Source organism: Ranitomeya imitator, chromosome 7, assembly GCF_032444005.1.
Source record: "Ranitomeya imitator isolate aRanImi1 chromosome 7, aRanImi1.pri, whole genome shotgun sequence".
NCBI classification, from domain to species: domain Eukaryota; kingdom Metazoa; phylum Chordata; class Amphibia; order Anura; family Dendrobatidae; genus Ranitomeya; species Ranitomeya imitator.
The window spans coordinates 71216403-71231860 of record NC_091288.1 but is presented as its reverse complement, the minus strand read 5'-3'; the positions used below and the strand labels follow the sequence as shown (position 1 = coordinate 71231860).

The window sequence follows — 15458 nt, the reverse complement described above, 5'->3', positions numbered from 1 at the left end:
ACTAACAAGGGTCCCTCAGGAAGTTCTTTTTCAAAAATAGGTTGCCAACATTCCCTCCCCTTTGTGCTTCCTGTGCTATTGGTATCCCCCTCCCAGATTGACCCCCTTGATACAGTTGCCACCGTCCCATACAGGTGTGCACTTGGCTGTGAGAGAGCCTGTGAGGTACTGGGTATAGGGTTAGGTAGACTGCGTGAGAGTGCTGTTGTAGTGGAAGCATTGGGAGGAGAGGCCGTTGCTTGGAGCATCTTGTGCGGGTGTGCGGCTAAATTGGCAGTGGAATTGACAGTAGAAAGGGTCGGTGCCGTGGATGATCCAGGTGAGAGGATTGCTGGATTCACGACAGGAGTGATAGGGGAAAGGGTCGGGGCCCCATTGGAAGCCACTGAGATGGGAAACATGGGTAAAGCCTGTTCACTTCCCGAAGGAATATAGTATTGGCCATTAGTGGTCATTACTGGGTTACAAGAATTTAGTGATGTGGTGTGTAGTCTTAGTCTAAGATGTTCACCACCAGGAGCAGCACATTTGCCATCCACAAAATGGCCGCCGCCAGAATTACATTTGCCATCCACAAAATGGCTGCTGCCAGCATCAACACATTTGCCATCCACAAAATGGCTGCCGTTAGAACTAACACTTTTGCCATCCACAAAATGGCTGCTATTAGCCCTCCGTCACATACAATATTCGGACTAACGAGTTCACATACAATGTGCCTGTCAGGCGCCTGCTGGAAAAATACCTATAATATCTAATGTTTGCAATTTCAGTGCTCTAAAAGTGATCAGTGACCTTCATAGGGATGTAATAAAAGAGACTACACATAATCAGTTGCAAAAAAAAAACATTTACTTAACATAAAACTAATAACTATGAAATACAAACTTTTCAAAACTCCCGCCAAATAGTCCCCAGTTCGACTCTCTCAAAAAAATGTACAAAGAAAATTTTTGAACACAAACTTAATTTTAAGGTACCTTAAGTACTATTAAAAACATATTCAATCAGAAGTAGATGCTGAGGTTTCCCCAGAAAAGTCACACTTGCAGAGCAAATAGCAAGAATTACACACCATTTTTGCATGTGTCAGGCAAATTGCTTTATGACATTTGAGACATTCATAATTTGAAAGCCTTCTGGTTCCGCTTTCCGTTTGGCAGGTGGTGCATCTCCTTCTTTTGTGAGGTGGTGCAGATGGTGACTTTTCACCATCATCTTCTGGGCGGAACCTTTTGAGCTGAACTTGAAGGCGAGAGGGGATACCGATTGTTTTCATGCTTCTCCTGCGTAGCTCTCCAAGTACTAGTTCTTTTCCAATATAATATGATCCAACTTCTTCATCCTCACCACTGTCACCATCTTGCTCTGTTTCAGAATCCAGGACACATTCTTCCGCCTCATCATGAGAATCAATCTCACTTTCCTCTCCTAAATCCTCATTCAGTGTGAGGTCTCTATCATCTAACAGCATGTTTGTTACTTCCTCAACATCAAGTTGTTTGGATAAATTGTACATTTTCCTCTCCATTTCAGCAGATAATCTGAAGCAAGAGAAGGAATATGTTAGGGAACTACTGTATATGCCTGAGCAGCACACTTTCTTTTATAAAATCTCCCTTATTTCTATGAAATATCCTCACATTTTGTGCTATACATTCATAAAACAAGCTAAATAAACTATTGTGATGAATAAAAACATAAAATACCAACCTTACTGAATGTGACGTATTCACATACAATGAGCCTGAGAGATCTGTGCAGCTATATCCTCTCCCCTGAAGCTCTGAAATCCAACTGTGATATCAGGTTTCACAGACCTTCAAGAGACAGGAGACTACCTGGAGGGAGGGGGTTTCCTCACAATCTGGTGAGGAAGGAGAAATGAAAGTAAAAGAGAAGCGCCTGTCAGATCAGTTGTATGTGACGGAGGGTTAGAATTAACACTTTTGCCATCCACAAAATGGCTGCTATTAGAATTAACACTTTTGCTATCCACAAAATGGCTGCTATTAGAATTAACACTTTTGCCATCCACAAAATGGCTGCTGCCATCAGAATTAGCACATGGCTCTGGGCCACCATTATACGGTGGTGGCCGCTCACAGGATATATATTTGTAATACACATAACTCAAAACTCTGCCCTTTTTATTCCTTTCCTCTTCTACCCAATTTTCTCTATACAGACTTTCAGAGACTCTTTCACATGTCCTAGCAGTAGACAACAATCCATTATCTTCTAGGTAGGATACCTATCCTTTCTTTCAAGACAATCTTCCACTCCAAGGGCTTTAACCTCCTCCCTTCTGGCATTCCACACAACTTCATGAGCTTTTTACATTGTTTAGCATGACTCTTCCCTTCACGAGTTGCTACTAATGCACACGGGTCTAACTTGCCATCTGAATTTGGCTTAGTGCCAATACGGCAGAATTGCATTAATTTCTCCATCTTATATATATATATATATATATATATATATATGTATATATATATATATATATATATATATATATCAAGATAACAAACATCAAACAGACAATTAGACAGGGGAGATGACTCAAACCTGAGATTCTAAAGAGAAGTGAGTCTGCAGCACACACTTCCTATTCCTTCTTGTCATGTGGTCCCTGTCTGACTTCTGTGTTCCGTACTTTACAAACCAATTATTCCCTAATTAATCAAATTATTCCTAAATTACCAGGCCCCGTGCTGAGTCAATTCACTCGAAGTCACAAGACAAATCTAAATTTATTTGGCTCAAACTGAGTCATCTCACTCCACGTTAACGGGCCGCTACACAATTTATTGGGCGCCGAACTGAGTCATCTCACTCCAAGTTAACGGGCCCCTCCTAGGCCGAGTCAATTCACTCAAGGTCCTAGTCTCTCCTATACAGAACTGAAAATCGTATCACATGCGACAACCGTGTACTGTACCACAGACAATAAATTTTATTTTATTTATTTTTTTAACACTGAAAAATCGGCATTTTTTTTTTTTTTTTTAAACGCTGGAAAAAATTTGCTTGCTCTCTTAACTACCAGTCATCTCCCCTCTTAACAACACATAACAGGCAGTAGGCAACTAAAACATGTGACAGTTCTTGCAATTAAATGACCAGCAGTGGAGAGACCCATCTGCCGTCTTACAGATACCGCGAAAACTGGACACGGTCAGGCAATCTGCACAGGATACCCCAAAGGACACAGGTAAAGTCTACAGATTATAAAAATCAGCAGACTTACCGTGTTCTGATAAGGAGGTGATCAGTCTCCAGGTTCGGCGTATTCAGCGCGTCCTGCTGTTCCACTCGCCGGTCCTCAGGGTTCAGGGCTCTTCCTCTGCTGGCCCCAGGTTGTGCGGCCAAATATGTTAGGTTGAACAATTAATAAATGTTCACTTAGTTGCCTACTCCTGGCCTAATGGATATTGATCAGGTGCACATTAAAGAAATAACATATGACACACACAGTCAGATGTAAATTCTCCTTGATCAATCTATGGCTCAGCTCCAAAGGCTTTATTTAGTCAGAACACAGATTTATATAACCCCTGTAAGGGGGGCTCCGTTAGCTCTAAAATTGGAGTGATCAGATGTATTCCATTGGTTAGTGGATTGGGCAAAAAGCAAGTCCGTGGGTGGATCCATGAGGTCATCAGGGTGGGTTGGTCCATAAGGTCATCAAGGTGGGCATCACTGTGGGTGGATCCATGAGGTCATCAGGGTGGGCGTCATCTTGGATACCAGCACATGGTGTAGTGAGACAGGAAATGACAGCCATCTTTAGGGTCTCACTTTTGATCTGAGAAAGCTTATGTAAGGTTAAACAATACATGTTATGCAAATCCAAGAAAAAGAAAAAACAGAAAATACATGTTATGGGTCGCTTCTCTCAATCTCTTACGTCTTGAGGTTAATTAAGTATTTGATCTTATGGCTCTCCTCAACAACTGCGCTTGGCTTTTTCTGGCAATCCTGTAGGAAATGAATGGAGGGTGGATGGGTGTCTCTGACATCTTGTAACGGGGATATAAGTTTCTTAATTGATGTGGATGCCAATGATAAGACACACACTGATCAACAAGGTATCACCAATCTGCAGATAGGTGACCGGACAACCCCTTTAGAGGGAACCTGTCAGCAGGATTGTGCACAGTAACCTACAGACAGCATCAGGTCAGCGCTGTTATACTGATTAAAATGATACCTGGTGATGAAATCTGTTTTGTGATTGTTGTGTAATCTTTATTTTCAGTTTTGAGTTAATGAGATTCTTGTGCTTCAGGGCAGCCTGTGGGGGGTTCATGTGGTGCTCTGCTTACATATTCATCCTTATGGCTTGTGACAAGTTACTGATCCCTCACTATGAAAACCCGCATGGACTAGCGGTGGATTCCTCGTCCCACACAGGCACGGCACTTATGTCCTGATATTTTAATGTATATCGCTTCCTTTGGGGCTATACTGCTCACATGCAGGCAGCGCTCACACACAAGTGTGATTTCATTCCACAATCAGCAATTCTGTGTGTCCACTCGTTTCTTCACATTTATCAACTGTGACTGATGAAGGTCCGGATGTAGGACCGAAACGTTTCTGTTATTTTGTGGACACCATTAAATCACCTGTCTTAAGTTAAGTTGAGTGCCGAGTTTTTGCTATATACTACTGATCCCTCACTGACCTGTCCCTATTTTACATACTGAATATTATAGGTATTGAAACAAAAACCCTCACTTTCAGCAAACAGGTGCAACATTATCACATGTATAATATGCATTTAATGATTTTATTTGCTGGTATAAATTTATTCAGTAAAAAAACAAACAAAATCTGTCTCAAAATGGTGCTGTCGCTCCTGCGCAGTAGCATCTATTGGCGATCCGATATATGATACTGCACAGGCGATGCCAATTTCCTAGAGGAAAAAAAAAATATCTCCACCAAGATGGTGCTGCCAGCGCACTAGCATCTAGCAGATCGCCAATAGATGCTACTGGGCAAGCGCAACCTGGCACCATTTTGAAACACAATTTTTTCTTTTTCTGAATAAATTCATACCAGCAAATAAAGTAATTAAATGCATATTATACATGCGATAATGCTGCATTGCAGGCGCTGCCGCTGGCGCCTGCCTGCTGAAGGTGAGTTTCTTTTCTATATATATATATATATATATACAGTGGGGCAAAAAAGTATTTAGTCAGTCAACAATAGTGCAAGTTCCACCACTTAAAAAGATGAGAGGCGTCTGTAATTTACATCATAGGTAGACCTCAACTATGGGAGACAAACTGAGAAAAAAAATCCAGAAAATCACATTGTCTGTTTTTTTATCATTTTTTTTGCATATTATGGTGGAAAATAAGTATTTGGTCAGAAACAAACAATCAAGATTTCTGGCTCTCACAGACCTGTAACTTCTTCTTTAAGAGTCTCCTCTTTCCTCCACTCATTACCTGTAGTAATGGCACCTGTTTAAGCTTGTTATCAGTATAAAAAGATGCCTGTGCACACCCTCAAACAGTCTGACTCCAAACTCCACTATGGTGAAGACCAAAGAGCTGTCAAAGGACACCAGAAACAAAATTGTAGCCCTGCACCAGGCTGGGAAGACTGAATCTGCAATAGCCAACCAGCTTGGAGTGAAGAAATCAACAGTGGGAGCAATAATTAGAAAATGGAAGACATACAAGACCACTGATAATCTCCCTCGATCTGGGGCTCCACGCAAAATCCCACCCCGTGGGGTCAGAATGATCACAAGAACGGTGAGCAAAAATCCCAGAACCACGCGGGGGGACCTAGTGAATGAACTGCAGAGAGCTGGGACCAATGTAACAAGGCGTACCATAAGTAACACACTACGCCACCATGGACTCAGATTCTGCAGTGCCAGACGTGTCCCACTGCTTAAGTCAGTACATGTCCGGGCCCGTCTGAAGTTTGCTAGAGAGCATTTGGATGATCCAGAGGAGTTTTGGGAGAATGTCCTATGGTCTGATGAAACCAAACTGGAACTGTTTGGTAGAAACACAACTTGTCGTGTTTGGAGGAAAAAGAATACTGAGTTGCATCCATCAAACACCATACCTACTGTAAAGCATGGTGGTGGAAACATCATGCTTTGGGGCTGTTTCTCTGCAAAGGGGCCAGGATGACTGATCCGGGTACATGAAAGAATGAATGGGACCATGTGTCGTGAGATTTTGAGTGCAAACCTCCTTCCATCAGCAAGGGCATTGAAGATGAAATGTGGCTGGGTCTTTCAACATGACAATGATCCAAAGCACACCGCCAGGGCAACGAAGGAGTGGCTTCTTAAGAAGCATTTCAAGGTCCTGGAGTGGCCTAGCCAGTCTCCAGATCTCAACCCTATAGAAAACCTTTGGAGGGAGTTGAAAGTCCGTGTTGCCAAGCGAAAAGCCAAAAACATCACTGCTCTAGAGGAGATCTGCATGGAGGAATGGGCCAACATACCAACAACAGTGTGTGGCAACCTTGTGAAGACTTACAGAAAACGTTTGACCTCTGTCACTGCCAACAAAGGATATATTACAAAGTATTGAGATGAAATTTTGTTTCTGACCAAATACTTATTTTCCCCCATAATATGCAAACAAAAATGATAAAAAAACAGACAATGTGATTTTCTGGATTTTTTTTTCTCAGTTTGTCTTCCATAGTTGAGGTCTACCTATGATGTAAATTACAGACGCCTCTCATCTTTTTAAGTGGTGGAACTTGCACTATTGCTGACTGACTAAATACTTTTTTGCCCCACTGTATATATATATATATATATATAATATTCAGTATGTAAAATAGGGGCAGGTCACTTTAATCAGTAAAACGACGCCGACCTGATACTGTCTGTAGGTTACTGTGCACAATCCTGATGACAGGTTCCCATTAAGTATTAAATTACTGCTAATTGTGTTATCTATTCATTAATTATGAATTTTGTTTTCTATTCCAGAAACATTTTATCTATACCAGTTTAGCTTTTCGATTCTGTACTTCTCAAGACATTCCAGAAAGAAGATGTCATTTATCAATACGGAGATGGCGTCTTTTGAAGAGGCATGTTGGCCAATAATGTTGATATGGGAGAGAATTATTCATGCATATACCTCAGATTCTTCCCCACAGTCCCTTGGATTTCAAAAAGGGGACTATGGCTTCCAAATATGGGCTTTAAACTCGTTTAATGAAAAATATTCTGTGGTCTGGGACACTTCTCGCTCATTCTGGAAAGTGAAGACACCATTCGGCCCTGTTTTATATTTCATTGGACCTCTGTTTATTGATGAAACAAATACAGGATTATATGTGCCGCCATCATTTACTGTCATTGTATCAGATACTGATGTGTTAATGCCTGCCCTATACCCAGGAGTGGCTGAACAAATGTCAAATATTGTTCGTTTTGTTGTACAATCTGCAGCTACATAATGCAGTGATTATTGGTGATAAACACATTAACCCCTTAGTGACAGAGCCAATTTGGTACTTAATGACCAGGCCAATTTTTGCAATTCTGACCACTGTCACTTTATGAGGTTATAACTCTAGAACGCTTCAACGGATCCCGCTGATTCTGAGATTGTTTTTTTGTGACATATTGTACTTCATGTTAGTGGTAACATTTCTTCGATATTACTTGCGATTATTTATGAAAAAAACGGAAATATGGTGAAAATTTTTAACATTTTGCAATTTTCAAACTTTGTATTTTTATGCCCTTAAATCAGAGAGATATGTCATGAAAAATAGTTAATAAATAACATTTCCCACATGTCTACTTTACAGCAGCACAATTTTGGAACCAAAATTTTTTTTTGTTAGGGAGTTATAAGGGTTAAAAGTTGACCAGCAATTTCTCATTTTTACAACACCATTTTTTTTAGGGACCACATCACATTTGAAGTCATTTTGAGGGATCTATATGATAGAAAATAACGAAGTGTGACACCATTCTAAAAACTACACCCCTCAAGGTTCTCAAAACCACATTCAAGAAGTGAACTTGGAAGTGAAGGAGCGCTGTTTGACTTTTTCAATGCAGAATTGGCTGGAATTGAGATTGGATGCCATGTCGCGTTTGGAGAGCCCCTGATGTACCTAAACAGTGGAAACTCCCCACAAGTGACACCATTTTGGAAACTAGACCCCTTAAGGAACATATCTAGATGTGTGGTGAGCACTTTGAACACCCATGTGCTTCACAGAAGATTATAATGTAGAGCTGTGAAAATAAAAAATCAAATTTTTTCTACAAAAATGATCTTTTTGCCCCTAAATTTTTATTTTCACAAGGGTAACAGGAGAAATTAGACCACAAAAGTTGTTGTGCAATTTCTCCTAAGTACGTTGATACCCAATATGTGGGGGTAAACCACTGTTTGGGTGCACCGCAGAGCTTGGAAGTGAAGGAGCGCCGTTTTACTTTTTCAATGTAAAATTGGCTGGAATTGAGATTGGACGCCATGTCGCGTTTGGAGAGCCCCTGATGTGCCTAAACAGTGGAACCCCCCCACAAGTGACACCATTTTGGAAACTAGACCCCTTAAGGAACATATCTAGATGTGTGGTGAGCACTTTGAACCCCCATGTACTTCACAGACGTTTATAACGTAGAGCCGTGAAAAAAAAAATCGCATTTTTTCTACATAAATGATCTTTTTGCCCCCAAATTTTTATTTTCACAAGGGTAACAGGAGAAATTAGACCACAAAAGTTGTTGTGCGATTTCTCCTGAGTACGTCGATACCCAATATGTGGGGGTAAACCACTGTTTGGGCGCACCGCAGAGCTTGGAAGAGAAGGAGTGCCGTTTTACTTTTTCAATGTAGAATTGTCTGGAATTGAGATCGGATGCCATGTTGCGTTTGGAGAGCCCCTGATGTGCCTAAACAGTAGAAATCCCCCACAAGTGACCCCATTTTGGAAACTAGACCCCCCATGGAACTTATCTAGATGTGTGGTGAGAACTTTGAATGCCCAAGTGCTTCACAGAAGTTTAGAATGCAGAGTCGTGAAAATAAAAAAAAATTTTTTTTCCACAAAAAAGATATTTTAGCCCCCAAGTTTTTATTTTCACAAGGGAAACAAGAGAATTTGGACCCCAAAAGTTGTTGTCCAGTTTGTCCTGAGTATGCTGGTACCCCATATGTGGGGGTAAACCACTGTTTGGGCGCACGGCAGAGCTCGGAAGGAAGGAGCGCCGTTTTGGAATGCAGACTTTGATAGAATGGTCTGCGGGCGTTATGTTGCGTTTGCAGAGCCCCTGATGTACCTAACCAGTAGAAACCCTCCACAAGTGACCCCATTTTGGAAACTAGACCCCCCAAGGAACTTATCTAGATGTGTGGTGAGAACTTTGAATGCCCAAGTGCTTCACAGAAGTTTAGAATGCAGAGTCGTGAAAATAAAAAATATTTTTTTTCCACAAAAAAGATATTGTAGCCCCCCAAGTTTTTATTTTCACAAGGGTAACAGGAGAAATTGGATTGCAATAGTTGTTGTCCAATTTATCCCGAGTATGCTGATGTGCCATATGTGGGGGTAAACCACTGTTTGGGCGCACGGCAGAGCTCGGAAGGGAAGGAGCGCCGTTTTGGAATGCAGACTTTGATAGAATGGTCTGTGGGCATTATGTTGCGATTGCAGAGCCCCTGATGTACCTAAACAGTAGTAACCCCCCACAAGTGACCCCATTTTGGAAACTAGACCCCCCACGGAACTTATCTAGATGTGTGGTGAGAACTTTGAATGCCCAAGTGCTTCACAGAAGTTTAGAATGCAGAGTCGTGAAAATAAAAAATATTTTTTTTCCACAAAAAAGATATTGTAGCCCCCAAGTTTTTATTTTCACAAGGGTAACAGGAGAAATTGGACCTCTAAAGTTGTTGTTCAATTTATCCCGAGTACACTGATGTGCCATATGTGGGGGTAAACCACTGTTTGGGCACACGGCAGAGCTCGGAAGGGAAGGAGCGCCGTTTTGGAATGCAGACTTAGATAGAATGGCCTGTGGGCATTATGTTGCGTTTGCAGAGCCCCTGACGTACCTAAACAGTAGTAACCCTCCACAAGTGACCCCGTTTTGGAAACTAGACCTCCCAAGGAACTTATATAGATGTGTGGTGAGAACTTTGAATGCCCAAGTGCTTCACAGAAGTTTATAATGCAGAGTCATAAAAATAAATTTATTTTTTTTTCCACAAAAAAGATTTTGTAGCCCCCAAGTTTGTATTTTCACAAGGGTAACAGGAGAAATTGGACCCCAGAAGTTGTTTTCCAATTTATCCCGAGTACGCTGATGCCCCATATTTGGGGGTAACCCACTGTTTGGGCGCACGGCAGAGCTCAGAAGGGAGGGAGCACCATTTGACTTTTTGAGCGCAAAATTGGCTGTCGTGTTTGGAGACCCCTTGATGTACCTAAACAGTGGAAACCCCCCAATTCTAGCTCCAACCCTAACCCCAACACACCCCTAACCCTAATCCCAACCTGATCCATAATCCTAATCACTAACCCTAACGATAATCACAACCCTTACCCCAAAACAACCCTAATGTCAACCCTAACCATAACCCTAATCAAAACCCTAAATCCAACACACCCCTAATCCTAATCTCAACCCTAACCTCAAACCTAACCCTAATCCCAATACACCCCCAATCACAACCCTAACTTTAACCCTAATCCCAAACCTAACCCTAATCCCAAGCATAACCCTAATGCCAACCCTAACCCTAATACCAACCCTAATCCAAACCCTAACCCTAATCCCAACTCTAACCCTAACCTTAGCCCCAACCCTAGCCCTAACTTTAGCCCCAACCCTAACCCTAGCCCTAAGGCTACTTTCACACTTGCGTCGTTTGGCATCTGTCGCAATCCGTCGTTTTGGACAAGAATCGGATCCTGCAAATGTGCCCGCAGGATGCGTTTTTTGCCCATAGACTTGTATTGCCGACGGATCGTGACGGATGGCCACACGTCGCGTCCGTCGTGCTCTGGATCAGTGTTTTGGCGGATCGTCAGCACAAAAAAACGTTCAATGTAACTTTTTTGTACATCGCATCCGCCATTTCTGACCGCGCATGCGTGGCCGTAACTCCGCCCCCTCCTCTCCAGGACATAGATTGGGCAGCGGATGCGTTGAAAAACTACATCCGCTGCCCACGTTGTGCACAATTTTTACAACGTGCGTCGGTATGTCGGGCCGATGCATTGCGACGGCCCCATACCGACGTAAGTGTGAAAGAAGCCTAACCCTAAATTTAGCCCCAACCCTAACCCTAAATTTAGCCCTAACCCTAACCCTAAATTTAGCCCCAACCCTAACCCTAAATTTAGCCCCAGCCCTAACCCTAGCCCTAACCCTAACCCTAGCCCTAACCCTAACCCTAGCCCTATCCCTAACCGTAGCCCTAACCCAAACCCTAGCCCTAACCGTAGCCCTAACCCTAACCCTAACCCTAGCCCTAACCCTAACCCTAATTTTAGCCCCAACTGCTCTTCTCCTGCCGGCCGGCAGATGGAGACAGATGGCGGGCGCACTGCGCATGCGCCCGCCATTTTCTTTTGCCCAGAAGATGTCGGCGGCCAGGAGGAGCAGCAGGAGGATCCAGGGACACCGGTGAGTATGATAGGGTCCCCGAATCCCCCTATTTCTCTGTCCTCTGATGTGCGATCACATCAGAGGACAGAGAATTACACTTTGCCTTTTTTTTTTTTTTGCGGTCGCTGGTAAACAGTTAATTACCGGCGATCGCAAAACAGGGGTCGGTAAAATCGACCCCGATCATGCTCTTTGGGGTCTCGGCTACCCCCGGCAGCCGAGACCCCAAAGATTCTCCCGGGGCCGGCCGGCGGGCGCACTGCGCATGCGCCTGCCATTTTGAAGATGGCGGCACCCACTGGGAGCCACGAGGAGCACCGGGGGAGATAGGTGAGTATCAAGGGGCTATCTGGGACCCCCTTTCTCTGTCCTCTGATGTGCGATCACATCGGAGGACAGAGAAATTAAAAAGATATTGCGTTTTTTGTTTTTTTTTGCGATCGCCGGTAAACGGTTAATTACCGGCGATCGCAAATGCGGGGTCGGTAAAAAAAACCCCGAATCATATTCTCTGGGGTCTCGGCTACCCCCGGCAGCCGAGATCCCGGAGAAAATCCGACTCTGGGGGGCGCTATTCACTTTTTCCACAGCGCCGTTAATTAACGGCGCTGTGCTTTAAGTACCCTTAGCGGCCGCCGTTAAAAGGCGTATCGGCGGTCGCTAAGGGGTTAAGAAAAGTGGGAAAAATATTTTGTTGTAAATTTACATTTTCCTGAAAGGCCCAGCATTCTTATTCCTTAACCCAGTCATGGCCAAGAAGTTTTCCATTATTTTTTTCCCCTCTTCTTCTAAGGGCTATAAGTTTATTAATTTCCATCCACATAACCATATGAGGCCTTATTTTTTGTGACTTGAGTTGTAATTTTGAATAGATTTGAAAAAAAGAATTCTTGCTTTTGTTGCCATTTTATGAGATCTCATAACATTTACAATTTTCAGCGTCTGGAGTTGTGAGGGCTTATTCCCCCACCCCACCCTGAGCTAACCTTTTTACTAATACCATTTTGGGGTAGATACAGTGTTTTGATCGATTCTCAATGCTTTCTATTGCAATGTTGCGGCAGCCAAAAAAACGTAAATCCAGTGTTACTATTTATCTCATTACATAGTTTAAACGATCAAGTTAATTTATTTTTTATTCTAATAGATTGTACTTTTACGAAAGCAAGGATACCAAATACATGTATTTTTTATTTTTTAATTGATTTATTGTTAAAGGGTCAAACAGTATTATAGGGTGATTTGTATATTTTTTAATATTTGTACTATAAATGGCAGTGCAGCAGCTCTGCGCTCTGCTCCACTTGCAGCTGTTAGAGGGAATTGATGGCTGAATAATTCAGCCATCATCAGCCCGGAAAGACGTGGGCTCGGCTTGCGAGCCTGTATCAATGTCACAGACAAGGCATATGACGTAACTGTTCATCAAGTGTCGTGAAGTTGTTAAAGGGAACAACCAAAATGGAAGGTGAGCTAAGCCCACCGGCATCAGGGGCTTATCTACAGCATTCTGTAATGCTGCAGATAAGCCCCCGATGTATCCTAAAAGATGAGAAAGAGGTTAGATTATACTTACCCAGGGGACGGTCCCGCTGTGGTCCGGTCTGGGGCCTCCCATCTTCATCAGATGATGTCCTCTGCTTGTCTTCACGCTGCGGCTCCGGCGTACTTTGTCTGCCCTGTTGAGGGCGCCGGGCCTCTCTGACCTTTCCTGGCGCCTGCGCTGTTGTGAATTCTGCTCTTGGGCTCCCCCCGGTGGTTGTAAGTGGCACTTTTGTGAGTTCTGCTCTTGGGCTCCCTCTGGTGGTTTCTAGTGGTATGGCTGCTCCTTGGAGTTAGCTGTCATCTGCTGCCTCCACTTATTGTCCGCTATTTAAGTCTGGCTCTTTATTCAGCCTGTGCCACTTGTCAATGTTCCTAGCTGGATTCACATCTCTGCTTGGATTCTCCTGGTTTCCTGACCAGTTCTGCAAAGATAAGTTCTGGCTTTGCTCATTTCAGTCCACATGTTGTGGACTTATTGTTCTGTTCATTCTATATTTGTCCAGTTATCAGTATGGATTTTTTTCTGTTAGCTGGAAGCTCTGGGAAGCAGAGTTACCCTCCACACCTTTAGTCAGGTGTGGAGATTTTGTAAACTCTGTGTGGATTGTTTTTGTAGTTTTTATACTGACCGCACAGTATCTTTTCCTGTCCTATCTATCAAGCTAGACTGGCCTCCTGTGCTAAAATCTGATTTCATTTCTGCGTATGTTATTTTCCCCTCCTCTCACCGTCAATATTTGTGGGGGGCTATCTTTCCTTTGGGGATTTTCTCTGAGGCAAGATAGGTTTCCTGTTTCCATCTTTAGGGTAAGTTAGATCTTAGGCTGTGTCGAGGGGTCTAGGGAGCATCAGGTACCCCCCACGGCTATTTTTAGTTGCGCTGCTAGGTTCAGGGTTTGCGGTCAGTACAGATACCACCTCCTTCAGAGCTTGTCTCATGTTGTTCCTAAACCACCAGATCATAACAGTACAAGTGGCCAAAAATGAATTAAATGCATCTCAAAAGAATGAAAAGAAAGTTCTGAACCATTTTTTTTTCTGTGCTTTGGTTTGTCTTTTTTTTTTCCTCTTGATATCTGAGTGGTTCAGGATATATGTTTTGGCATGGATGTTCAGGGTTTGTTTTCTCGTGTGGATCAACTTGCTGCAAGAGTACAGAATATCCAGGACTATGTTGTCCAGACTCCTGCTTTAGAGCCCAGAATTCCTACTCCTGATTTGTTTTTTGGGGACAGATCCAAGTTTTTGAACTTTAAAAATAACTGCAAATTGTTTTTTGCTTTGAAACCCCGTTCTTCTGGTGATCCCATTCAGCAGGTGAAAATCATCATATCCTTGCTGCGTGGTGATCCTCAAGACTGGGCTTTTTCTCTTGAAACAGGGGATCTGGCATTATTGAATGTAGATGCATTTTTTCAAGCGCTCGGATTATTGTATGATGAACCTAATTCTGTGGATCATGCAGAAAAGACCCTGTTGGCCTTGTGTCAAGGTCAGGAAGCGGCAGAGTTATACTGCCAGAAATTTAGAAAATGGTCTGTGCTCACTAAATGGAATGAAGAGGCTCTGGCTGCTATTTTCAGAAAAGGTCTTTCTGAAACCCTTAAAGATGTTATGGTGGGCTTTCCTACGCCTGCCGGTTTGAGCGAATCTATGTCTCTAGCCATTCAGATTGATCGGCGTCTGCGTGAGCGCAAAGCTGTGCACCATATGGCAGTATCCTCTGAGCATAGTCCTGAACCTATGCAATGTGATAGGATTTTGACTAGAATTGAACGGCAGGCATTCAGACGTCAGAATAGGCTGTGCTTTTACTGTGGTGATTCGGCTCATGTTATCTCTGATTGCCCTAAGCGTACTAAGAGAGTCGCTAGGTCTGTTACCATTAGTACAATACAGCCTAAATTTCTCTTATCTGTGACCCTGATTTGCTCATTGTCGTCCTTTTCTGTCATGGCATTTGTGGATTCAGGCGCTGCCCTGAACTTAATGGACTTAGAATTCGCCAGGCGCTGTGGTTTTTCCTTGCAGCCTTTGCAGAGCCCTATTCCTTTGAGGGGCATTGATGCTACACCCTTGGCCAAGGATAAACTTCAGTACTGGACACAGATGACTATGTACATGGCTCCTGCACATCAGGAAGATTGCCGTTTTCTGGTGTTGCATAACCTGCATGATGTTGTTGTGCTGGGATTTCCATGGTTACAGGAACATAATCCGGTGCTGGATTGGAAAACTATGTCGGTGACTAGTTGGGGTTGTCGAGGAGTACATA

The 15458-nt window shown here is 43.0% G+C and overlaps 1 long non-coding RNA gene across 2 annotated transcripts in view; it reads left to right on the top strand.

Annotated features, from left to right (window-relative positions):
• Window positions 1-9028, top strand: part of LOC138644722 (uncharacterized) — a 66664-nt gene extending 57636 nt beyond the window's left edge. For both annotated transcript variants that reach the window (XR_011314649.1, XR_011314648.1), the window contains exon 3: window positions 6986-9028. This is a non-coding gene — a long non-coding RNA (uncharacterized lncRNA). The remainder of the gene's footprint in view (window positions 1-6985) is intronic.
• The last annotated feature ends 6430 nt before the right edge of the window (window positions 9029-15458 follow it).